The sequence below is a fragment of the Lissotriton helveticus genome, chromosome 5_1 (assembly GCF_964261635.1).
Source record: "Lissotriton helveticus chromosome 5_1, aLisHel1.1, whole genome shotgun sequence".
NCBI lineage: Eukaryota > Metazoa > Chordata > Amphibia > Caudata > Salamandridae > Lissotriton > Lissotriton helveticus.
The window spans coordinates 2,033,818,015-2,033,842,960 of record NC_136065.1 but is presented as its reverse complement, the minus strand read 5'-3'; the positions used below and the strand labels follow the sequence as shown (position 1 = coordinate 2,033,842,960).

The following is a 24,946-nucleotide window of genomic DNA, read 5'->3' as shown; positions in this document are numbered from 1 at the left end:
TTCATGCAGATTATTCCATGTGTACATTTTCCAAGACAAAGTGCACTATACCCAGTAAATGAAAAAATACCATTGCAAGTTGCTGCTCAGTTTTTGGATCTGGGTTCGTCGGGTTCTTGGTGAAACTACAAGTCCCATATATCCCCACAACCAGGAAGGTCTAACGGATGTAACGGTAGATTGCTTTCCAAGAGCTGTCAAAATTAGAGAAAGTTATAGGTGAAAACGTTGAGACAAAAGGCCGTTGTTTTCAACAAATTTTCAAATATTCCAATATCTAACTGTTAGTTTCTATAACGAAACCTTCATGGATTTAGACAAATGACCCCTTTCTGAATTCAGAATTTTGTCTATTTGTCGGAAATGTAAAGCTTTCCAGGATCCATTATTGCTTTCAAACTCATTTCTACCATTAACTGGAAGGAGGTGGAAAGCTCTAAAAATAGCAAAAATAGGCTATGTCCCAGAAAAATGCCAAAACTGAGTGAAAAATTTCGGTTCTCTGACAAAACACTGTCATTCCCTAAAAGCTGAGAAAATGGAGAATTCAGCCCCACAAACCCTTTTTTGATACCATATTCAGGGAAAAAGCCAGAGGCTTTTATTTGCAGCCCGTTTTTCCCATTTTTCTGAAAAAAACAAAAAAAACACTATATTTTGGTTAATTTCTGGGACCCCTCCAAGGGAATCCACAAACCCTGGGCGCCTTTAGAATCCCCATGATGTTGGAAGAAAAGGACGCAAATTTGGCGCGGATCCCTTATGTGGTCAAAAAGTTACAAGGGCCTAAGCGCGCACTACCCCAAAACACCAAAAAAACCTTTAGCACAGGAGGGGGAAAAGGCCTAGCAGCGAAGGGGTTAAGAATTGTTTAACGATCCTAGAGGACCATAAGGAAGGACCTGAAGAACTGCGTCGAAACCTTGATATGGCCGCTAGATGTACCTTTACTGATGAATGTGCCAAGCCAGACTTAGCCAGAGATAGTAAATATGGCAACAATTGATGAGGTTGGGATTTGTAAGGATGGAGACCTTGACCTTGACACCACAAGCAGAATCGTTTCCATTTTGCCTTGTAAGTCTTATTGGTACTTGGTGCTCTGGCCTGAGACAAAACCTCTCTGCATTCCTGGGAGAGTGTTAGATGACTGAACTCTCTGTGTTCAGGAGCCACGCCGTCAAGTGGAGCGATTTCGGGTCCGGATGGTAAACCTGCCCCTGACTCCTTGACAACAGGGACGGAATGGGTTGTAAGCGAATTGGAGGAGCTTGGGAGAGCCTCAGAAGCTCTGTGTACCAGAATTGTCTGGGCCATGCTGGAGCAATTAGAATCATTTTGCAGGGCTCTGCCTTCATCTTCCTGAGAACTCGAGGAATGAGGGGGAGTGGAGGAAAAGCGTAAAAGAATGCGCTGTACCAAGCCATCGAAAGAGCGTACCCCAGGGACCCCTGATGGTGAACTTTGCTTGCGTAAAACCGGCATTTGGCGTTCTCCGGAGAAGCAAAGAGGTCGATGGCTGGCGTCCCCCAAACCGAGAACACCCTGTCCAGAATGGACTGATTCAATTCCCACTCGTGAGTCACTTCTGTCTGTCGACTCAAGGCATCCGCCTTGACATTGAGTGAGCCTGCCAGGTGTTCGGCTGTCAGAGTGATGTTGTGTAGAATCGCAAAATCCCAGATCCGTTGAGCCTCCGTGGACAGAGTTTGCGATCTGGTACCTCCTTGCTTGTTGACGTAGTGCATGGCCGTCGTATTGTCCGTCCGGACCAGCACTGTATGGTTGCGAACTCTGGGAAGGAAAGCCTGCAAAGCCAACCGAATGGCCGTCAGCTCCAGGAAATTGATATGGCACTGGCGCTGTTCTGGACTCCAGTGGCCACTGACTTGAAGCTCTCGGAGCACTGCACCCCAGCCCTCCAACGAGGCGTCTGTGGTCATGATCATGGGAGAAGATGAAATCCTGAAAGTCAGACCTTGGGCGATATTGTCTCTTAGAAGCCACCATTCAGTCGCCTTCTTCATTGCCGATGTTACCAACACCTTGTCGTTGAATGACCCCTCTGCCTGGCGCCATTGCTTGTCTAGTTCTTCCTGCAGTGGACACATTTGCAGCCTGCAATGCGGTACCAATGGTATGCAGGATGACATCGACCCGAGAAGGGATTTGTATTGGCGGACTGAAAGGCATTTCTTGTGGTATAGTTGTCGAGCTGATACCATCAACTTCAGTTGTCGTTCCTCCGAGGGGCGAGCCATACATTGCGTGGTGTCCAAATGGCCCCCAGGAACCTGGCCGTTCTGGAGGGCAGCAGGACTGACTTGCGTTCGTTCAGCTGAAGGCCCAGGTGACGGAACAAATGGATGCAAATTGAAACTGCTTGAGAAGTTTCCTCGAAAGACGGTGCTTTGACGAGCCAGTCGTCCAAGTAAGGGAAAACTTCCAGGGATTGCTTCTGAAGAAAAGCTGCTACTGGTGCTAACACCTTGGTGAACACTCTTGGTGCCGACCGCAGGCCAAACGGAAGCACCTTGAATTGGAAATGGCTCTTTCCCACTGTGAAGCATAGGTATTGTCTGTGAGCTGGGTGTATCGGAATATGGAAATACGCATCTTCCAAATCCAGGGACGCCAAGTAGTTGCCGGGATTCAAGAGAGGAAGAATTTCCTGGAGAGTGACCATCCTGAAAGAGAGCTTGACGAGATAGGTGTTGAGCTCCCGGAGGTCTAGAATGGGACGCCAAGACTCTACCGTCTTCTGCACGAGGAAGAACCTTGAATAGGAACCCCGGCCCCTCTGAGAGAGAGGTACCGGTTCTATCGCTCCCTTGAGGAACAATTGATGGGCTTCGAGATGGAGTAGTCCCAGATGTCCTGTGCGGAGGGCGCCCGGAGCTCTTGTTGGAGGAAGATCTTGGAATTCCAACGTATGGCCATACTCTACAATATTGAGGACCCACTGGTCCGATGTTATAGATTTCCAGCTGTTCAGACAAAGGGATATCCTGCCCCCCACTGATGTGATTGGGAGGGGAGAACAGTAGGTAGAGCCAGGAGGCCGCTATTGCAGCTTGGTGTTGTCCCGTCCTTGACGGTTCTGACGGCCCGCGGCTGATGGCGAGAGAAAGACGCCGATTGCCCCTGTCGCTGATTTGAATACTGGGGTTTATAAGACTGTGAAGGCTGAGAGGAATATCTCTGTTGGTTTCCTCTGTACGATGTAAATCCTCTGCCTCGTGCGCCCTTGAAGGGGACTCTACGGTAGCTGAGTGACCCCAAGGATTTTGCTGTGTCCGTGCCCTTTTTTATATTCTGCAGGGTATCGTCCACATGCTTGCCAAACAGCATTTCCCCATCAAATGGGAGATCCAGGATCCTATTTTGGACCTCCTGACGAAACCAGGTGGCTCTTAACCAGCCCTGGCGCCTTAACACTGCTGAGCCTGCTAAGGCTCGAAACGCCGTGGAAGCAATGTCCATTGCACAGTCGATAACTTCTGCGGAAGACTTCTCCCCTTCCATAAGCACTTTTTTGGCCTCCTCCTTTGTGGGATCTGGTAATAGTTCCACGAAGGGTTCCATGTCGCACCACATCTGGCGGTCGTATCGGCCTAGGATGGCCAGAGCGTTTGCCGCCCTAACAAGCAAGCTGGCCATGGATGAAAATCTCCTCCCAACGTTATCTAGACGTCTACCGTCCTTGTCCGGAGGTGTGGTCAAAGGTGTGGACGGATTCTTAGACTTGTTTTGGGCCGCCTGAGAAATCACTGAATCAGGCTTTGGCTGACCAAGAAGGTAAGCTGGACTGCCTTCTGGAGCTTTATACTTTTTCTCCAGTCTTGGGAGAACCGGAATAACTGTTGCCGGATTTTGCATAATTTTCATCCCTTCCTCCCATACATGCTCAATGATGGGAATAGATTTGACAGATCTCCGGTATTGTTCCTTAAAGTCATAAAGGAAACATTCCGATTCCTCTCTTGTAACAGGCAGTCCAAACCTCTTCGCTGCCCTTTCCATCAAGTGATTAAAACCCCCTATATCCACTGGAGGGGAGATGGAAGTGTCGCGACCAGCGGCGTCCGGATCTGTAAGCCCACTGCCGCCTTGGTCCAAGTCTGGGTCTTGTAACGGATCAATTAAGGGATCCACCTGTACGACCTCCTCATCCGAAGAGGTATCCTGTTGGACAGCAGGAACTGGGTCGGGATCTGGTGTGCGGACCCGGACCAAAGGTGTCACTGGTGGTGGTGAGAGGGGCACCACTGGAAGACCAATAGCCGGCTGCACTTGCGACTGTATCTGCGGTGGAGAATGCGCAGGCTGCCCAGAAGGTTCAGACGGAAACCGTTTACGATAATCCTGTAGCATCATTTGTAGATCAGAGATTAGCGAGGAGGGCATGGCCACCATGCCCTGTCCCAAACCAGGAGTGCGTCGCTCTTCCGAAACATATGGACGCACCTGAGGGCCACCAGCATGTTCGTAATACTCCTCCGTGTCCGTCTCCTGCATCTTTACATTCAAGTCAGAGGGACTATAGGCAGGCCCATAATTGTCATCATCCTCAATCTCATCCTCCTCAGATTCGTCATCCAGCAGCATTGTTGGCGGATGTGAAGAAACTCGTCGCGGAGACGTCATCTCCGGCGTTATTTTCATCTTCTGAGGTGGAAAATGCATTTTTTGACCCGTCGACGGTCTCGTCGACGGAGCCGTCGTCGCAGCAGTCGTCAACGGAGCTGCCAAAGGAATCGTCGACGGTACCATTGCCTTCGCTGACACAATCCTCGTCGCCGACAAAACAATCGTCGACAGCTTCGTAGACGAACTAGTCGTCATCAACATTATCGTCGACGTTGAAGTTGTTGTCGTCGTCGACGTAGTTTTCGTCGTCGTCAATGCCGTCGACAGCACTTTGCTCGTCGTCGTCGACAAGGAAGACGTCATCGTCGACCAGCTCGGGACCTTGAATGTCGACGAAGTCGTCGTCCTGGAGATCGCTACCGCCGACGGAGCCAAAGAAACAGCGGGAACTTTAACAGAAGCAACTGTTGTCGACGTACCTGGTGTTTTTGTCGTCGACGGACACTGTTTTTTCTCCGGCACAGATCCTGAAGTGACAGAAGAGTGTTTGTCACTGGATGTGCTCTTTTTGGACGGAGGAGAAGGGAGAGGAACCTCCTTTTTGTCCTTTAAGGCTGTAATCCCTCCAGCAGCCTGTCCCTGCCTCTCCTTTTCACTTCCGTGAGGAGATTGAAGGGGTCCAGCCCTCTCAGACCTGTCAGAGATCTTATGAGGGGCTTGAAGAGTGGGCTCAGATGTAGAAGCACCAGGGGGAGACCTACCCCTCTTCCTTGATCTGTGAGATGAATTAAAAGATGCGGAATCCTCCTCATACGAAGAGAGCACCTCTTTGCGAGTCTTCATCTTCTGAAGCCAGGTCAACAGCCGGCCTTCTCTGTCCCGAAGAGTCTTGTTCGAGAAGGTTCTACAGATCTTGCACTCTGTGGCCTTGGGGTCCGGATATAAGCAATAAATACAATTTTCATGCTTATCTTCCACAAAAAGTCGTTTTTTCCCACAAGAGGCACAGGGCCTGAATAAGGCCTTCTTCTCCTTGTCAGACATGTCGAATTTCAGCAGAAAAACTTGAAGAAATAACCAGAAAGTAGTGAAAAACTGAGCAGAGCTCAGTGGAGACTCCCTAGCACAACGTGCGGTAGAAAAATCTGAGGCTCTGAGCTCTCTCAGGAAGGTTCTAGAGGGTAAGACTGCTCTGATTGGTCCTGGCAAAAGTTTGGTCTCTTTTTTTTACAAAAAGAGGGTGATAGGATACAAAATGAGATGAGGCCTAGGCCTAGGTTTCTCTTTTGTTTCTATGGTTTTTATACTACCGAGGCTCCCATTCCGACAACGGGGAATGATACAAAGCATGGGAATCTATGAAAGTTCCAATACTGGGGCAACAGCGTTAAAGTCACCTCCGATGACTGTCAGGCTCTGGGGAAGGGTGAAGTCTAAGAGCGTGAGTCGCCAGAGGGCAGCGGGCATTGTGGCGTGGGAATGTAAAGAGATACGTGATTAAGAGGAAATCCCTGGATCCTGCCGACCAGGGCCACATAGCGGCCTTGCGCATCATTCTCAACCTGTGACAAAGTAAAGGGGAGACCCTTACGGAGCAGTATGGACATCCCCCCGGGAACCCCGTGTAAAACATGAGTGCCAGACCCTATCAAACCCATAACGGGCAAGAAAAGTGCACTGATTGCCTAAAAGGTGCGTTTCTTGTAGAAAGAGGATGTCGGGTGCGTGGTGCAGGGCGCTGCGGAGGACTGCAGTTCGCTTTATGCATTCTAGCATGCCGTTGCCTTTCCACGACACAATGTGGAGGGGTCTATGTAAGGTGGACATCATTCGGGCGGGTATTGTGTGTGGGATACTAATGCAGGTATACCTGGGTCCCAGGGGAGGCAGCTTCTCCTAGCCGGCGCATTGGGTTGCATTTCTTGTAGTCTGCTAATCGTCATGTCATCAGGGTGACGCGTGTACATTGATTGATGTCAATTAAAATAAAAAACAGCGGCCCATAGGCGGCCAAAAACAATAAACCATCGGGAGACAACGGTCTGCCCACCCTCGCTCGTCCCCCAACAGCCCCCATCCGGCAGATCATTTTAAAACATATTTATCTGTTCCTTTTTCTTCAACAGAGATACGAAAAACATAAATCAAATAAAACACCGGTAGTGTGTGATGATAAACTGAGCTGTAAAATATTAATCATTTTACACCCAGTCTCATAGTTCACTCGCTTAAATATGGTATAGTGAAAAAGTTATGAATCTTGAAACAAAGAGTCATGCGCTGTGGTGTTGGTATTCGTGCTTCACTAAATGTTTTAGTGATAGTCAAATCTCCACTGAAGGCTCAAACCAGATGCCTGGCTTTAGCTCAGCTTGGGATTCGCTTGGTTCCTTGGGTTAAATTAAGCCGAGCCTTCTCTCTGCCACCCACGCATAAACCTCATGCCCCAAGAATTAAAGACAAACACTAAATTGTATTATAAAATGAGAGAGCAAAGAAAATACCCCTCTACTTGCTGAATTGCACATTCTGAAATTAGAAAACCTGGGATCCATCCAGGCATCCCTGATTTACCAAATTGTGTGATTCTAGGCAATTGTTTTATTTCACTTTGGCTCTTTTTACTTCATAATCACCACATATGAGAGCACCGTGAAATACATGGGCTCAGGATGCGTACTGTACAAAATCTCTTTTGCTTGAGTTCATGAACTAACATTTGTTCCATGTATAATAATAACCCAGGTCACATAGTTGGTGTACATGACAACTGATGGTATTGTTGTCATGGTAGGGACAGCATAAATGTTTTCTAAGTTCATGTTTGAGAACTATCACTTTTAATAAATGCAGTGATAAAATCTGATGCATTAAAATGAAGGCTCGGATTATTGAGCAAGAACAGAACTCTAGGAAGTGGGTCTTCATCTCAGGTCCCCTCATTTGACAGACATCTACCCTCAATAGGCCCTTTGGTGCAGTGCTCTGAATATATGGTACCCACAAAAATTCATATCTGACCCGCTCCCTTCCTGAAAGTGTTGAAATTAGAGGTCTAAAAGCACGCTAAACTAAGTTTATCACTACCTTTCGTTTCTGCCCTCTGACAGATATGTTAAATGTATGCTCAGAGTTTAGAGTTTCCTAAGTGTAAAGTTATGGAAGGTCTCAACGTTATTAAATGCAGAGAGCAGGGTATTGTGCATTACTTTCCCTTGCTTTATTTATATGGCAGCCACATTAAGTGCAGTCACATAAAGAGTGCAGTTCCCAGAGCCCAATGGGATGCATGAAAACGGAAGACTTCTCTTATGAGTCTCTTGATTACAGCTAAGCCTTCCACGCTTGCAGCCAGTCCTCTTCTCTGCCGATTCAGCATAGTGAAGAGCATCCATCACTGGAAACATCATAGTGAACCAATAGTAAACTAGACTCTGGACAATTCTTGAGCATAGGTGACAGGAGCTGGGAAAAGAAGAAAAAAAGAAACATGGCAGGGGTGGTATTATGACTACAACTCACAGCCATAGTGAGATAATACGGTCTCTTTTATAAAATTGAGTCTTTCCAACAATGAACAAACACTGGGAAGAATGTGCACCAATAGCCTGGTTTAGAGTTTGGCAGACTGGTTACAAGGTCACAGAACATGACAGATAAACCAGCTCATTATATCCTGTGGCAGTTCTACTAAGGAGAGCAGATGGGATACCTGTCACATTTGTGAAGGACTTACCTGTCCGACAAACTCTATAGCAGGCAACTCTATAGCAGGCAACGATAATTTGTAGAAAGAGAGAGAACCAGTATTACCAGAAGAGTGCCTATAGGCATGTGTAGCTCATGGGGCACTGGGAAAGGAATCTAAGTTAGGGAGGGTGAACTGACAGCAAATTAACCTTTGGATCTATTGTGGGGACACCCGGAGAAACAGTATTTCCCAAGGATTTCTTTGTCTTATGCTGCCTGACACCTAGACCCTCACCTGGATCTTCCCATCAAGGCAAGTAGCCTCCAGGTGTTGTGTTTTCTGAGGTTTTGCTCCCTTTAAGAAAAGGATCAAAGTGGTAACACCCACTCAGCAAGCGCCCATGTGAGGCATCAGGAATAGGTTACAGTGTACACCAATACCCCACCCGGTACGGATGGAAGCAGACCCAGAGAGGAACATGCACCTACTTCTGCAACTCCTCCATCTGTATCTCGTAAGCATCTACCCGTGCACCTAATCTGTTTATACTTCATAAACACCTACCTGTGCACCTTCCCTGTTTGTATCTCATAATCACCGATCTATGCACCTCCTCTGTACCTCATAAGCACCTACATTTGCATCTCCTCTGTTTGCACCTCATAAGGACCAGCCTTTGCACTTCCTTTGTTTGTACCTATCAGGAAAGCTTCTGTAATCAAGCTTGCGATACCCACACTGCCAACCATGGACACTGACTGTCAGTTCATTCATTACCTGATTTCTGCTGTGTGCATACAGTAAGCCACTCCACTGCTTTGGTAACAATGCATCCTGAGTTACCTTTGTAATATACTTCCTGAAGATTTTGTTTTGTTATGCACTTCCTAAAGAGCTATCTTTGTTCTATTCTTCCTAAAACATAAGTATCAGCAGCAAATTCCTTTTTCCACAATCTGTTCTGGTTTCAATGAAATCTTGTCCATGTACATCCTAAATCTTTACCTCTTGCATGCGGGTACCCTGTGAGTACCCTTGCTCTACTAAGTTACAGTGTGAAAGCTGGTAAATCACCTCCTTTTCAGAGGTAAATAACATGTGACTTGGTCAACAGAACTGTTAATTAAATATCTGTGTACAGGGATATTTCACTATCCCTTGTACCCAATATGGTAAAGAAAACATTTCTTTTACAACCAGTAAAACATTGAGTATTCACGTTCTATTACATTTGCATTTAATAATTTGACATCTCTTTACATCCAACAGAAAGTTGGACTTGGCCTTTTCCCCCAAAAATTTTCGCTTTTGACCCCCTTATTTGAAATGTCTCCCCCATGGGATTAAACCTGTATAGGCCATGAGTGGTGTGAGACACCTTGTTAAAAATGTAATGTCATGTAATGGTGTGAGCACTTGTAAATTTCCCCATTTTAAAAACGCACCTGACTAAAATGTACTGTGTTTAAAATGGATGCCATGGCCATGGGTTTTGCCACTGTACTGCCATAGGTCAGCAGTCTAGCTATTATTACCCAGCTACCCCTAGCATTTGGAGGGAAAGCCTGGCACCCAGGGTGCTCACCCCCTCCCCTTGAGCCAGTTTAGGCTAGTTTGCCAACATTCTAGAAGGTTCTGGCACTGCCAGGGAGGAGGGTATAAATAAGGGGGATGTGCCACCAGAGAGTCAGTCAGAGCTGGGACAGGGAGGTGAGGGGACCTGCTGCAAGGAGTCACCGCCACATGGGCCTGTGAGCTGGGCCCTGCATCCATTCTATCCCCCCTCCACTGTCCCCCAGGGCCCTTGACAATAGGGGAGCCCCCCCTAGGTCCCTGATGCTGTGGGACCTTGAACTACGCCAGCACTGAGGGAAAGAGGTGCCCAGAAGAGGGAGGAGGAATGCTGAGGGCTTGAACCCCCCAGGAGGTGAGGAGTGTGCCCCTGGGGCTGGCTGTGGAGCTGTTAGCCCCCCCCTCCGTGAGGTGCGCCTGTCAGACGCTGTTTGGGGAGGTTGGTACCCCCAGGAAGCTGTGGCCCTTTTGGAAGTGCTGCTGCTACATTGCCCTTAAGCGCTGGACTGGGAGGAGCTGCGTGTCCCTAGAAGCCCTGGACTGCCTACCCAGCGTTGTGGGAAGAAAAGCGCTGTGTTCTGAGGGCCTGCTGTGCTCCCCTAGGAAGCGCTATAATTAGGAAGCGCTGTTCTGCCCCAGAACTGCTGTGTGGGCGCAAGGAGCAAATGACTGAATAGCGCTGAGGAAGCCTAACCCTCGTTGTGGCGCGCGTCCCGCTTGAGGAGTAACTGACCAGAAGGGAGCCTACCCCTTATTGCTGTCCCGCGCAGTTGCGCCGGCCCCGTGAAGAAAATAATTAAATAAAGGGAGCCTACCCCTAATTGTTGCCGTCGTCAGCGCCGCGGCCCGGCGCCGCCAAGGAGACCCCCGCCGTGCTCGGCATCGTCGCGGCGGCCCCCGGTGCCAGGAGAGGGCCGCTGAAGTGAGGGAAGGGCCGCGCTAGGCCCTGAGGCCGCCGTCTACCTCATCACGTGACGGGGGCCTGACCGCATCATCGGCCCGCCCCCGCCACCGCCGCAAACGGATTAGCCTGCGCGGCCGTGGCCCTGAAGGCCGCGCAGGGATTGGCTGCTGGCCGGCAGCCCGGAAAGAGGAGCGTCCGGAAGCCCTGGGTCCCCGTGAGGAAAGGGGGGACCCAGGTGAAGCACCGTTGCGGGGCCCCCGTGCCAAGGAGGGAGCCCCGAGAGGAGCGACCGGAGCGGGAGGCCACCCCGCCGGTCTGTGGTCCCACGCGAGGGGCCAGTGAGGTAAGCGGGGCCGGGGCACACTGTCGGTGCCAGCCCCGCCTCCCGACCTGAGGCGGCCGGAGGAGCAGAGAGACTGCGGGGCTCCCGTGAGGAGGAGGGAGCCCCGATTGGGCTGCCCAGAGGCGTGTTGGAACCCCCGGGCCCCCGTGAGCAAGAGGGGCCCAGGTACTTCCGCAAGAAAGGAGTGCCCCGAGTGTTGTGGCCCGAGGCTTGAAAGGAGGGAGGGCCTCGAGGCACATTGCCGGTGCCTGTCCCTCCTCCTCGAAGCTGAAGAGAGCCCCTGTTTGGGGCCTGAAGCCTCGCGGAGGCTACCTTTAAGTCCCAGGCCCCCGTGAGGAAAGGGGGGCCCGGCTATAGTCGTGAGAGAGGAGGGGGCATCGAGGCACATTGTCGGTGCCTGCCCTTCCTCAGTGAAGCCCTGCGCCTGCTGAGGTCCCTAGGCGAAAGAGTCCAGGAGCAGCTGGTGAGTGGGGCCACAGCTGGACTGTGTAGGGGTGGTGGGAAAGGCAACGGGGCACAGGGTCGGTGCTCGCCCCCCCTCTTCCTTTGGACACCGGGACTGGCCATGTTGGCCCTGAAGGTACACAGGAGACCCCTAGACTGGGCAACCTCCCCACAGTGAGAAGTGGAGGCCGGGGTTGTTTCTATAAGTAGGATTAATCCCTAGGGACTGCGAGCTTTGTTAACGCAAGTTACCCTGTGTGTTTGCCAAACTGCATGTTTAGGTCCCAGGAGTGGTTGCCCTATGCTTAGTTCTGGGCCCCATGGGTTATTGTTCCCCTAAGGTGCCCCGGGAAGAGTTGATGCCAATACACCCTGATGTTTGATACCCCTAGTTTGATGGTAGAGGGAGCCTAACTGTTTCCTTACAGGTGTTCCTGGTCTATGAGGAGGGCCCCTACCTGATATTACTGCTGGGTGAGGTATGTTCTGCCTAATATTGGTCAATAGGTTGGCCTGACGTGTTATTCCAGGCCCTTGGTTATGTCCCAGGTTAATGGGCCAGCTGTGCTGATTTATTACAGGTGCTTCTATTTATGATTTTCTATGATGCCCTGATGTTTTTTTTTACAGGGGTTGGGTTGGCGTTATTGTGCATGAAGTATATCTATGCTAATGTGGTATTTTGCAATTACAGCCCTCCCCTAAGGATGAGAGTCTGAGTTGGCCCCACCAGATTGGCCCCAGATCTAATGTCATTTTGATCCCATCCTTTTTCCTTTCAGCATGGACTTATAGACTCAGCCCTTACTTCCCATGTAAATAATCCCCCCATTATACAATTGGCTCTGGCGCCAATTGGCGCCCTGTTGTGACACTACTGTTGTGCATTTTATTTTGCCTTGCAGGTTGGAAACACTACTAAACTACTTAGCTTTTTCCAACTCAAACTGGTGTCCTGCTTCTTTTGTGGTGTGCCTGGTGCGTCGTGTGTGGGTACTGCTTGAGTGCTTCACATGTCCTCGAAGTTTGGCCTGCCCGCTTGGTTCCATGCTACCCCCTTTGAGATTTGGGTAACCCCCATTTCTTACATTGGTGGCGAGCGGTGGGATAGGACTTGTGTTTGCGCAGTACCACAGCGGCCGCAGGTTACACCACAAGTAGAGCTTTGAGAGAATTCAGAGCCTTGTTGTGGGGATTATTGTTGGCTGAATATTGATTTTCATATTATTACTTCCTCCTGAAAAGTGTTGTTGTGGAATTGTGTCCCCTTGTTCCACTGGGAGGGTGTGTCCCGGGTGTACCTCGCCACGATGGGGTTGGTTTTGGACGAAGTGGAACTGATGGAGTACACCGAGCAGGAAGTCATAGATTTTCTCAAGGAGAGAGGGATACCCCCAGTAGGAAACATTAGGAGAAAGTTGTTTCTCTATGAGGCCCTCAAGAGGGGAGAGCCCTTAGAGATTGGTGGGGACTTGTCTGACTACCCTCCCGAGTTTTTGAAGGGTCAGTGGGTTAGAGGCCAGAGAGAGGGCTCCCCATCCAGAACCCTGGGAAGTAGTTACCCCGATGAAGAGGAGGAAGAGTTTAACAGGGCAGAGACGCCAGTAGCTGATGAGGACACCGTAGATAGGGAGTCTCGCACTGGGTCCAGTCCCGGGGGCACTGCCCCATCCCTTTCCCTGTCCCCAGAAGAGTGGGTAGATAGGAGGGAAGAAAGGGAGCATCAGCTGGCGCTGGCGAAGCTCAGGTTTGAGCAGGCCACAGAGTTAGCGCAGCTGAGGATTCAGGAGCAGAGGCTAGAGACAGAAATGGTCCTAGCCCAGGAGAGGACGGCGGAGGCGGAGAGGGCTTTCGCCAGAGAGAGATCAGCTCAGGTGGGTAGGTTGTCCCCTGAGAGTGGGTTGTGTAGTCTGGATTCACCAGTGAGGGTGGGATCCAGTGGTGGCAGCGAGTGTAGGTCCAGTGCAAGGTGTCCCACTCCCGAAGCCCAGGAGACGGTGCCTGATTCCCAGGAAGAGGGGGACGGGTTAGTGTTTAGGGGCAGGGGAAAGCTGTCCCACCAGTCCTGGGGAGAGTTTGAGGAGGAGTGTTGGACTGCATTGGAGGATTGGGTGGTGAGGAGAGCAGTAGAGGATTGGGAAGGGCTGTGCCATGCCGTTATTCGGGAGCACATGCTGAGGAGTTGTGTCCCAAGTCTGCGTCACCATCTGTTGCAGTGTAGGTTCTCAGACCCCAGGGAACTTGCACGGGAGGCAGACCTCTGGGTAAGTGCCAGAGCGTCTGGGAAGACATTGGGGAGTGATCCAGAAAGGAGAGGTGCAGGGATCTTCCGACCCAGCTTGGCGGGAGAGGTGAGAAGCCCAGTTAGGTCCCAGGATAGTGGGCGGGTTGTAGGGCCTCACATCCCATCTACAGGAGGGAGTGAGACGGGGAGGTGTCCCGAGATGCCCCAACTGCAGTCACAGGGCCTGGAGAGTTCTTTTAGGGAACCCCAGGTTGGGAGTCTAGGCTGTCCCGATGTGCCTTCTCGTGAAGGGGATCCCCTAGTGTCAGGAGAACCCGGAGCATCAGTAACCAGAGCTCCAGTGGTTCGGGGGTCTGACCAGTCACGGGGTTTAGATCCTGGACTGGGCTTCCAGGTTCAGGGGTTGCCTGTCCTGGAGGGTGGGGTACCTGTAACCCAGGTCCCTACCAAGTTGACTCCCAGGGGTACTTCTCCCAGTGGGAGGGTGCGGAACTCTGGGAGGGGGTGCAGAGGGAGCAAGGTCTCTCCTCTGTCACCGGCTCAGCCAAAGGGCGCAGATCCCGGGTTGGGTGGCCAGGTTGAGGGATTTCCGGACCTGGCGGGTGGGACATCTGTGTTCAGAGTCCCCCCAAAGTTGACTCTCAGGGGTACTACTCCAGTTAGGAGGGTGCGGAACTCTGGGAGGGGGTGCAGGGAGAGGGAGGACTCGCCCCTGTCACCGGTGCAACCTGAGGGTTTCGACTCCAGGTTGGGGAGAGAGTGGTTGTGTGAGGGTGTCCCCAGGAGAAGGAGATGGAGGAACCCTAGGAGGAGAAGTAGGGGGAGGAAAGCCTCGCCACTGAGAGCTGGTCAGCCTGGGGGTGTAGACCCCAGGTGGGTGGACCAGTGGCAATTTGGAAGGAAAAGAGTGGTCCAAGAGCATTACAAGCCTGAGGCTAGAGCCTCCCACTCTAGGAAGGAACAAGGGCCAGAGATTTCTGGATGGCCTAGAGGCCAGTCCTGGCCACATCCCACTAGGGAACACCAGTGGGGTGGTTTTGTTGGTGAAGGGAGGGTTGCGAGAGAGAACCATTGGGTTCCAGAGTGGAAAAGAGACTGCAGGTGCTCCTGTAGTAGCCGGCCTGCGTCCACCTTTTTCCGCCCCAAGCAGGGAAGCCCATCAAGGTATTGATCTGTCTACCCTGGCTTTTGGCTGGGGGGAGCTGTGTTGGACTTGGCCTTTTCCCCCAAAAATTTTCGCTTTTGACCCCCTTATTTGAAATGTCTCCCCCATGGGATTAAACCTGTATAGGCCATGAGTGGTGTGAGACACCTTGTTAAAAATGTAATGTCATGTAATGGTGTGAGCACTTGTAAATTTCCCCATTTTAAAAACGCACCTGACTAAAATGTACTGTGTTTAAAATGGATGCCATGGCCATGGGTTTTGCCACTGTACTGCCATAGGTCAGCAGTCTAGCTATTATTACCCAGCTACCCCGAGCATTTGGAGGGAAAGCCTGGCACCCAGGGTGCTCACCCCCTCCCCTTGAGCCAGTTTAGGCTAGTTTGCCAACATTCTAGAAGGTTCTGGCACTGCCAGGGAGGAGGGTATAAATAAGGGGGATGTGCCACCAGAGAGTCAGTCAGAGCTGGGACAGGGAGGTGAGGGGACCTGCTGCAAGGAGTCACCGCCACATGGGCCTGTGAGCTGGGCCCTGCATCCATTCTATCCCCCCTCCACTGTCCCCCAGGGCCCTTGACAATAGGGGAGCCCCCCCCCTAGGTCCCTGATGCTGTGGGACCTTGAACTACGCCAGCACTGAGGGAAAAAGGTGCCCAGAAGAGGAGGAATGCTGAGGGCTTGAACCCCCCAGGAGGTGAGGAGTGTGCCCCTGGGGCTGGCTGTGGAGCTGTTAGCCCCCCCCTCCGTGAGGTGCGCCTGTCAGACGCTGTTTGGGGAGGTTGGTGCCCCCAGGAAGCTGTGGCCCTTTTGGAAGTGCTGCTGCTACATTGCCCTTAAGCGCTGGACTGGGAGGAGCTGCGTGTCCCTAGAAGCCCTGGACTGCCTACCCAGCGTTGTGGGAAGAAAAGCGCTGTGTTCTGAGGGCCTTCTGTGCTCCCCCTAGGAAGCGCTATAATTAGGAAGCGCTGTTCTGCCCCAGAACTGCTGTGTGGGCGCAAGGAGCAAATTACTGAATAGCGCTGAGGAAGCCTAACCCTCGTTGTGGCGCGCATCCCGCGTGAGGAGTAACTGACCAGAAGGGAGCCTACCCCTTATTGCTGTCCCGCGCAGTTGCGCCGGCCCCGTGAAGAAAATAATTAAATAAAGGGAGCCTACCCCTAATTGTTGCCGTCATCAGCGCCGCGGCCCGGTGCCGCCAAGGAGACCCCCGCCGTGCTCGGCATCGTCGCGGCGGCCCCCGGTGCCAGGAGAGGGCCGCCGAAGTGAGGGAAGGGCCGTGCTAGGCCCTGAGGCCGCCGTCTACCTCATCACGTGACGGGGGCCTGACTGCGTCATCGGCCCGCCCCCGCCACCGCCGCGAACGGATTGGCCTGCGCGGCCGTGCCACTGAAGGCCGCGCAGGGATTGGCTGCCGGCCGGCAGCCCGGAAAGAGGAGCGTCCGGAAGCCCTGGGTCCCCGTGAGGAAAGGGGGGACCCAGGTGAAGCACCGTTGCGGGGCCCCCGTGCCAAGGAGGGAGCCCCGAGAGGAGCGACCGGAGCGGGAGGCCACCCCGCCGGTCTGTGGTCCCACGCGAGGGGCAAGTGAGGTAAGCGGTGCCGGGGCACACTGTCGGTGCCAGCCCCGCCTCCCGACCTGAGGCGGCCGGAGGAGCAGAGAGACTGCGGGGCTCCCGTGAGGAGGAGGGAGCCCCGATTGGGCCGCCCAGAGGCGTGTTGGAACCCCCGGGCCCCCGTGAGCAAGAGGGGCCCAGGTACTTACACAAGAAAGGAGTGCCCCGAGTGTTGTGGCCCGAGGCTTGAAAGGAGGGAGGGCCTCGAGGCACATTGCCGGTGCCTGTCCCTCCTCCACGAAGCTGAAGAGAGCCCCTGTTTGGGGCCTGAAGCCTCGCGGAGGCTACCTTTAAGTCCCAGGCCCCCGTGAGGAAAGGGGGGCCCGGATATAGTCGTGAGAGAGGAGGGGGCATCGAGGCACATTGTCGGTGCCTGCCCTTCCTCAGTGAAGCCCTGCGCCTGCTGAGGTCCCTAGGCGAAAGAGTCCAGGAGCAGCTGGTGAGTGGGGCCACAGCTGGACTGTGTAGGGGTGGTGGGAAAGGCAACGGGGCACAGGGTCGGTGCTCGCCCCCCCTCTTCCTTTGGACACCGGGACTGGCCATGTTGGCCCTGAAGGTACACAGGAGACCCCTAGACTGGGCAACCTCCCCACAGTGAGAAGTGGAGGCCGGGGTTGTATCTATAAGTAGGATTAATCCCTAGGGACTGCGAGCTTTGTTAACGCAAGTTACCCTGTGTGTTTGCCAAACTGCATGTTTAGGTCCCAGGAGTGGTTGCCCTATGCTTAGTTCTGGGCCCCATGGGTTATTGTTCCCCTAAGGTGCCCCGGGAAGAGTTGATGCCAATACACCCTGATGTTTGATACCCCTAGTTTGATGGTAGAGGGAGCCTAACTGTTTCCTTACAGGTGTTCCTGGTCTATGAGGAGGGCCCCTACCTGATATTACTGCTGGGTGAGGTATGTTCTGCCTAATATTGGTCAATAGGTTGGCCTGACGTGTTATTCCAGGCCCTTGGTTATGTCCCAGGTTAATGGGCCAGCTGTGCTGATTTATTACAGGTGCTTCTATTTATGATTTTCTATGATGCCCTGATGTTTTTTTTTACAGGGGTTGGGTTGGCGTTATTGTGCATGAAGTATATCTATGCTAATGTGGTATTTTGCAATTACAGCCCTCCCCTAAGGATGAGAGTCTGAGTTGGCCCCACCAGATTGGCCCCAGATCTAATGTCATTTTGATCCCATCCTTTTTCCTTTCAGCATGGACTTATAGACTCAGCCCTTACTTCCCATGTAAATAATCCCCCCATTATACAATTGGCTCTGGCGCCAATTGGCGCCCTGTTGTGACACTACTGTTGTGCATTTTATTTTGCCTTGAAGGTTGGAAACACTACTAAACTACTTAGCTTTTTCGAACTCAAACTGGTGTCCTGCTTCTTTTGTGGTGTGCCTGGTGCGTCGTGTGTGGGTACTGCGTGAGTGCTTCACATGTCCTCGAAGTTTGGCCTGCCCGCTTGGTTCCATGCTACCCCCTTTGAGATTTGGGTAACCCCCATTTCTTACACCCTTGTACCCAATATGGTAAAGAAAAAATTTCTTTTACAACCAGTAAAACATTGAGTATTCACGTTCTATTACATTTGCATTTAATAATTTGACATCTCTTTACATCCAACAGAAAATTTGCCTTGGATGCATGAAGTGATTATGGATATTGAAGATACTACTTTAAATCTCCAAAAACAATGAAAATCTGAACTCTAGTATTTGGGAAAACATTAGCGTCGTCGGGGACAGACAGACCTGAATATAAATTGACAGACCCTGGAAGAAGCAGTCAAGAGCAATTCCGAGAATGTAAGAGTCTGAACTGTGCACTTCCACTCCAAAAGAAAAAGAAATAACCTTTGGAAAATTAAGGCAACAAAATCAACAAACCGCCTCATGTGTAACAAGTGTCCAATGCCGGCTTATATCATGGGATCGGTATAATGTGTTTACAGCAGGGCTCTGCTTTCTAACCGGATAAGCACTATCCAGTGCTCTAGATGTATAGTAAACTCTTTCAGGCAAAATCACAGGAACCAGAGAAAAGAGCAACACAGTGGAGCCATACAACTGAAGAGTAAAGCAAAGAGGAGTTCTGCTATCTATAAAGCAAACTTATATCCCAATGTGCACCAACCAGAAGGAAGATGAATCTTTACCTGTAACTGTGAAAAATGATTATCCAGTCTAAAGACACTATCCTTACACACATTATGAGTGTGACATGTATTTGGTGAACATTGTACTTAATTGTTAAATCTGAAAGCAAAACTGCAAAATACCGCACACATACAGGTTATGTGGGAAAAATATAAGTGCTTTATCAGCCATGCTTGCCCTTCAGGAGGCACAATCATTGGTTGTAGACAAACATATTCCCAACTCAGACACCCTAACCAAGAGAGAAGTATCGGACACATGCAGTGAGAGCTTTAGTTTGCCATCAGACCTAAAGCACCCTCACCAAATGCACACAGGAGAAAAATAATTCAATACTACTGAATGTGCTAAAAGCTTTAGTTGTTCATTTAACCTACAATGTCATCAACAAGCCCACAAAGGGGAACAATCACACCCTTGCAACGAATCTGTGAGCAGTTTTGGTTACTCTTCCGCATTTAGTAATCATCAGCGAGCACAGACAGGGGAAAAAGCATTCAAGTGCAGTGAATGTGAGAAGAGCTTTAGTCGCTTTTCAGTGCTAAAAAGACATCAACGAATACACACGGGGGAAAAACCTTACCATTGCAATGAATGTGTGAAGAGCTTTTGTCAGTCATCAGATCTCCAAAAACATCAGCGAACACACATAGGTGAAAGACCATACCATTGCAATGAATGTGCAAAGAGCTTAAGATGTTTATCACACCTCAAAATACATCATCGAACATATACAGGAGAAAAACCCTACCATTGCAATGAATGTGTGAAGAGCTTTAGTCGTGTATCACAACTCCAAAGACATTATCGAATACACACAGGAGAAAAAACATACCATTGCAATGCTTGTGTGAAGAGCTTTAGTTGTTTATCACACCTCCAAATACATCGGCGAACACACAATGGGGAAAAACCATACAATTGTATTGAGTGTGGAAAGAGCTTTAGTCGGTTATCACAACTACAATACCATCAGCGAATAGACACTAGTGAAAAGCCTTATAATTGCAGTGAATGTGTGAAGAGATTTCGTCTGTTATCAACTCTACACAAACATCAGCGGACACACACTAGGGAAAAGCCATATCACTGCAGTGAATGTACAAAGAGCTATCGTCAGTCATCAAACCTCAAAAATCATCAGCGAACACACACCGGGGAAAAACCATTCCATTGCACTCAATGTGTGAAGAGCTTTAGCCAGTTATCACATCTCCGTGTTCATCAGCAAAAACACACAGGGGAAAAGCCATTCAAGTGCAGTGAGTGTGTGAAGAGCTTTAGTCGGTTATCATACCTACTCCAACATGAGCGAACACACACAGAGGAAAAGCCATTCAAGTGCAGTGAATGTGGGAGGAGGTTTAGTCAATCATATTACCTACACAAACATCAGCAAACACACACAGGCGGTACACCCTACCATAGTAATGAGTGTGTAAAGTGCTTTAGTCAGTCATCAGACCTACAATGCCATCTGCGAACACACACTGGTGGAAAAACCTTACCATTGCAGTGAATGTGTGAAGAGTTTTTGTCTGTCATCATCTCTCAAAAGACATCAGCGGATACACACTGGGGAAAAACCTTACCATTGCAATGAATGGGGAAGTAGTTTTTGTGGCTATTCAGCATTAATGATTCATCAGCGAACTCACACAGGGGAAAAACCATTCAAGTGCAATGAATGTGTGAAGAGCTTTAGTCAATTATCAAACCTCGTTTGCCATCAACGAACTCACACTGGTGAAAAACCTTACCATTGCAGTGAATGTGGGAAAAGCTTTTGTCAAATATCAGCTCTCCAAAGACATCAGCGAACACACACTGGGGAAAAACCTTACCATTGCACTAAATGTGGGAGTAGTTTTTCTAGCTCGTCTGAATTAAGGGCTCATCGGCAAACTCACACAGGGGGAAAACCATTCAAGTGCAGTGAATGTTTGAAGAGCTATAGTCGGATATCAATTCTACACAGCCATATGCAAAAACACACCTTTTTAAACACACTTGGAAAAAATCCTAGAGATGCAGCGAATATGGCAAGAACTTCAGTACATCAGCAATAATACTAACGCATCTGTGGACACACAAGTAGCAAACACTTGCAGTTATTATGAGTTGAACGAATTACATAAAATTCTAACTTTATAATATTATGCAACATACAAATACCAGATAACAAAAAGTAGATGATAAAAGACCCAACTGGTAAGAAAGAAGAAAAACGTAGGGTCAGATCATGATGTCATATGGACCGCCACAGGCAGGCCATTGGTGGAAGTCTGCCCGACATCCAGGGCCGCAGCCCAGCTGCCAGATAATGATACTGACGGTCACAGCACTGTGGGCAGGGGGAATGACCGCCGGCTACGACAGGACTGGCGATCCCATCGGGGTGGCAGTTGGACAGGTAATCCCTGAATACCAGCGATGCCTGCGCAGACTGCCATCCGGATTACGGTGTCCCTTTCCCTCTGCCTTTTCATGGCGGTCCGACCGCCATAAAAAGTCAGACAGAAGTAAGTTTGAGGACCCCCCCGCTGAGGGGCCCTGAGGGAGCACCACATGGCGCACAGTACAGGGATGTTTCAAAACATGCCTTTTTGCATTAAGGCTTGTGCTGCGGCTATTTTCTGGGCCGCAACATAAGCAGCAAAGCAAAATGGCATGTTTCTGACCACCTACATAATGCAGAGGTCGGGACCACTGCCTACTTGTCAGGCGGTCCGATCCCGAAACGATGATCGGACACTCACCGACTGCCATCGTAATTAGCCCCATAGATATTTGTAGAATTATAAAAATGCCTACTCTCAGCGATTCTTCATTTCTCTACAGGTAGGAAAAACATTAAGTACCAGGAAACATTGGGAGACTAGCATATTGTGGAATAAAAGAAAAGAAACATTGTTGGTTATAAAGAACATCAAAGCAAACCTAATTATACTACTGGTAAAAGCAACACTATGAACAATGTTTGGACTAACAAGGGTATTTTTAGCTAGATTAAGGGATTATTGATAAAATCCATAAACCCAAAACACATGAACTCCCATGGAATGCTTAACCTAAGAGACAAAAGCAAGCAGTGACAGTATGCAAGTCATCCAGTCAGAAGGATGGTAAAGAGGCTATACTCCAGGTCACTGGAATTTAGCGACTCTGCGGCCACCTCGATTTTTGCATTATTATGGCTTTTTCGCATTTGCCACACAATCCATCATCTGCTGCATAATCTGCAGATTAATTTTGTATGTAGGTCAATCAGATCAAATGTTAAAAAAAATATGGTGACTCCGGTCTCTGCACACCTGAAGTCTTACATAATAATGAAGTAATACTATCACATAATGTGCCCCATTATGCTGCATAATTTCAACCCTGCCGCACATTTTCGTCCTCCTCTGCTGTATGATTGCAGTGGCTGTACTCCAGGGTAGTGACAAGCACAAGAAGAGCCAACACTGGCCGATTCACAACAGCCAAAATAGGCAAGCCACTAACAACATTTCTCAAAAAATATCCTAGGATAAAAGCTAGATATGAGCATAGTTGTTGTTCTCTGCACTAAATAATACAAACAGCCACTTACATGCAATTACTCATTTGTCTCTTTAACGAGAGTACAGTTACCACCAAATTTATTGATACTCATTTTACCAAACACAGATGGAAGAAATCACCTCCCCGGCACACAGATTCGCAATTGACGAGCTGACCCAAACCATTACTATATGATTAACACTGCCATGGTACACAATGTATTCAGGCCCACACACATGAGATAACAACGCTGCCCGAGAGGGTGCCCAAGCTGGACGTGTATCTAGGTTTCCCAGATGATAAAGATAAAAATGTAGTGCAAGACTGGGTAATGGTGGGTAATTACTGACCTTGACAGCAACTCGTAGAGCCTAATGTATGATACTAAGATGCTAAATAACACTGTTGAAATGTACACTGTATTACCATGTTTTTGTGATGTACCCTGCAATATTGTATTGAGACAATTGTAAGATATAAGAAATGCCAATAAAAACAAGTTTAAATAAATAGATGGAAGAAAGGCTGTGTCAGTCATGCTAAGCTTTCTCGTGTGTTCCGCTGGTTCATATATTCCATACAACTTATCTAGGAGAAGCAGAAGGCGGGCATAACACTATTATTCTATAAACAGTAAAATGACAAAACACTTTTGTGACGCAATGCAGATTTAGATGAAAGGTGTGAAAAGATGAATTCTCTGTAGACTCTATGAAGTGCTGCTTTATAATGTCATCTCTGGCAGACATTCATGGACGTGCGACATTATGAAAGCGTTTTGGTGCAATAGTAGAGGTAGGAAGTGCTAGTCAGATGCTGATAAATCCAAATTGAGCAGGCTGTGGATGCCATCAGTATATGCATAACCCTGAAAACTGGACATCCTGATCAGTAGAGAAAACGCCAGAGATCGGCTATCCAGGATGATCCAAGAGCAATGCAGTGTAACCCCAGTGATGCCTGCTGAGCCAAGACAGAATATCAAAATGACATGTACAATAGTTGGGACAGTACTAGAGAGCACATATTTAGATAAAGCATATTCACAGTTTGAAGCAACTGCCCACATTCATTAAACAGAATTGCATTCGCAAACGGTGCGAATCGCAAAAATCGGCCGTTTGCGAATGCAATTCATGTTTTTGGGATGCATCAAGTTTAAAGTGTTTTTTCGCAATTGTAGGAATCGCAAATGTATTTGGGATCTCTAAAATAATTCGCTAAAGTTGCAATTCGCATTTGTTTGCAAAAAAATGCTATGCATGAAAAATTGCAATTTGCGATTTCTTAAGAAATCGCAAATTGGAATTCTTAAAAGTAGAAGAAGTCAAACCTGGTGGTAATTTTTCAAAATTCATTCACAACAGGTGTCAATCATCAGGACTGCATATAAGGACCTCAGAGACCATTAACTTGCTTTTCACAATGGCTGCACTTTTCTTTTTGGCTCGCAGGCAGAGGTTGAGAGTAGCTGCAGGATGGAGGAGAAGGCTGATACAAGAGAGAATCTTCAGAGTGCGCATAACCTTACTAGGGCAGACTGAAGCAGAGATCTATGATAGGTATAGGCTCAATGCTCATTTAATTTTAGATTTAATACAAGAATTGGACCCAATCTTACAGAGGCAAACACGCAGGACACAAGCTATACCAACCCATGTTCAGGTATTGTGTTCACTGCACCTCCTTGCTTCTGGGTCATTTCAGGGTGTAATGGCCATTGCTGGTGGTGTCTCCCAGAGTTCTCTTTCCAGATTTTTTAATGCCTTCCTAAATGCCATGTTGCAAAGAATAAGGTATCACATAAAATGTCCAACTTCACAGCAGGATTTGGTGAAAAACAAGTTAGATTTCTATAACATCGTTCATTTCCCACATGTCATTGGCTGTGTAGATGGCACACATGTTCCCATTTGCCCACCCTCTGAAAATGAGTATATTTTCCGCAACAGGAAATGCTTCCATTCTCTCAACATTCAAGTCATTTGTAATTCTAAAACTGTTATCACAGACCTAGTTGCAATGACTCTTACATTTTTAGACACAGTGCCATCCATGCTCGACTGCTTGCAGGTCAATTTGGAGATGGATACTTGCTTGGTAAATATAATTTTTTCAGATTGTAACACACTCTTCCCTTACCAAGACACATGTCTTCCTTGCATGTTAACTGTCTTTCTCTTTTTTTGAAGGTGATAGTGCCTATGCAGTGAGGTCTTACATTTTAACTCCATACCTCAATCCAACTACCAGGAAAGAGCAGCAGTACAACCAGGCACACTTAACAACCCGCAATGTGATTGAGAGAACCTTTGGTGTGATGAAATCTCGCTTCCGCATACTACATAAGACTGGTGGGGCATTACAATATTGTCCAGAGATTTGTTGCAAAATAGTAGCTGCATGTGCAATGCTGCACAACTTAGCAACCGAGAGAGGCATAGAACTAGATGAGGAAGATGTATTACCTCAAAATGACAATCAGCCTCCACAACCCCAAGCAAGACTACATGGACCAGAGGCAGCAGAGGGAAGAAGGAGAAGGGCAGAGATCACACAACATTACTTCTGAAAGAGGTAGGAGGCACACAAGACAATTTTTGAATTGCATGAAAATTAATTATTTAAGAAAAGTCAAAATTAATGCATTTACTTCATGTAATGTGAAAGTTTCACCATAAA

General features: G+C 48.9%; 1 pseudogene; it reads left to right on the top strand.

Annotated features, from left to right (window-relative positions):
• The first annotated feature begins 9,028 nt into the window (after positions 1-9,028).
• Positions 9,029-20,787, top strand: LOC144752857 (uncharacterized; annotated as a pseudogene).
• The last annotated feature ends 4,159 nt before the right edge of the window (positions 20,788-24,946 follow it).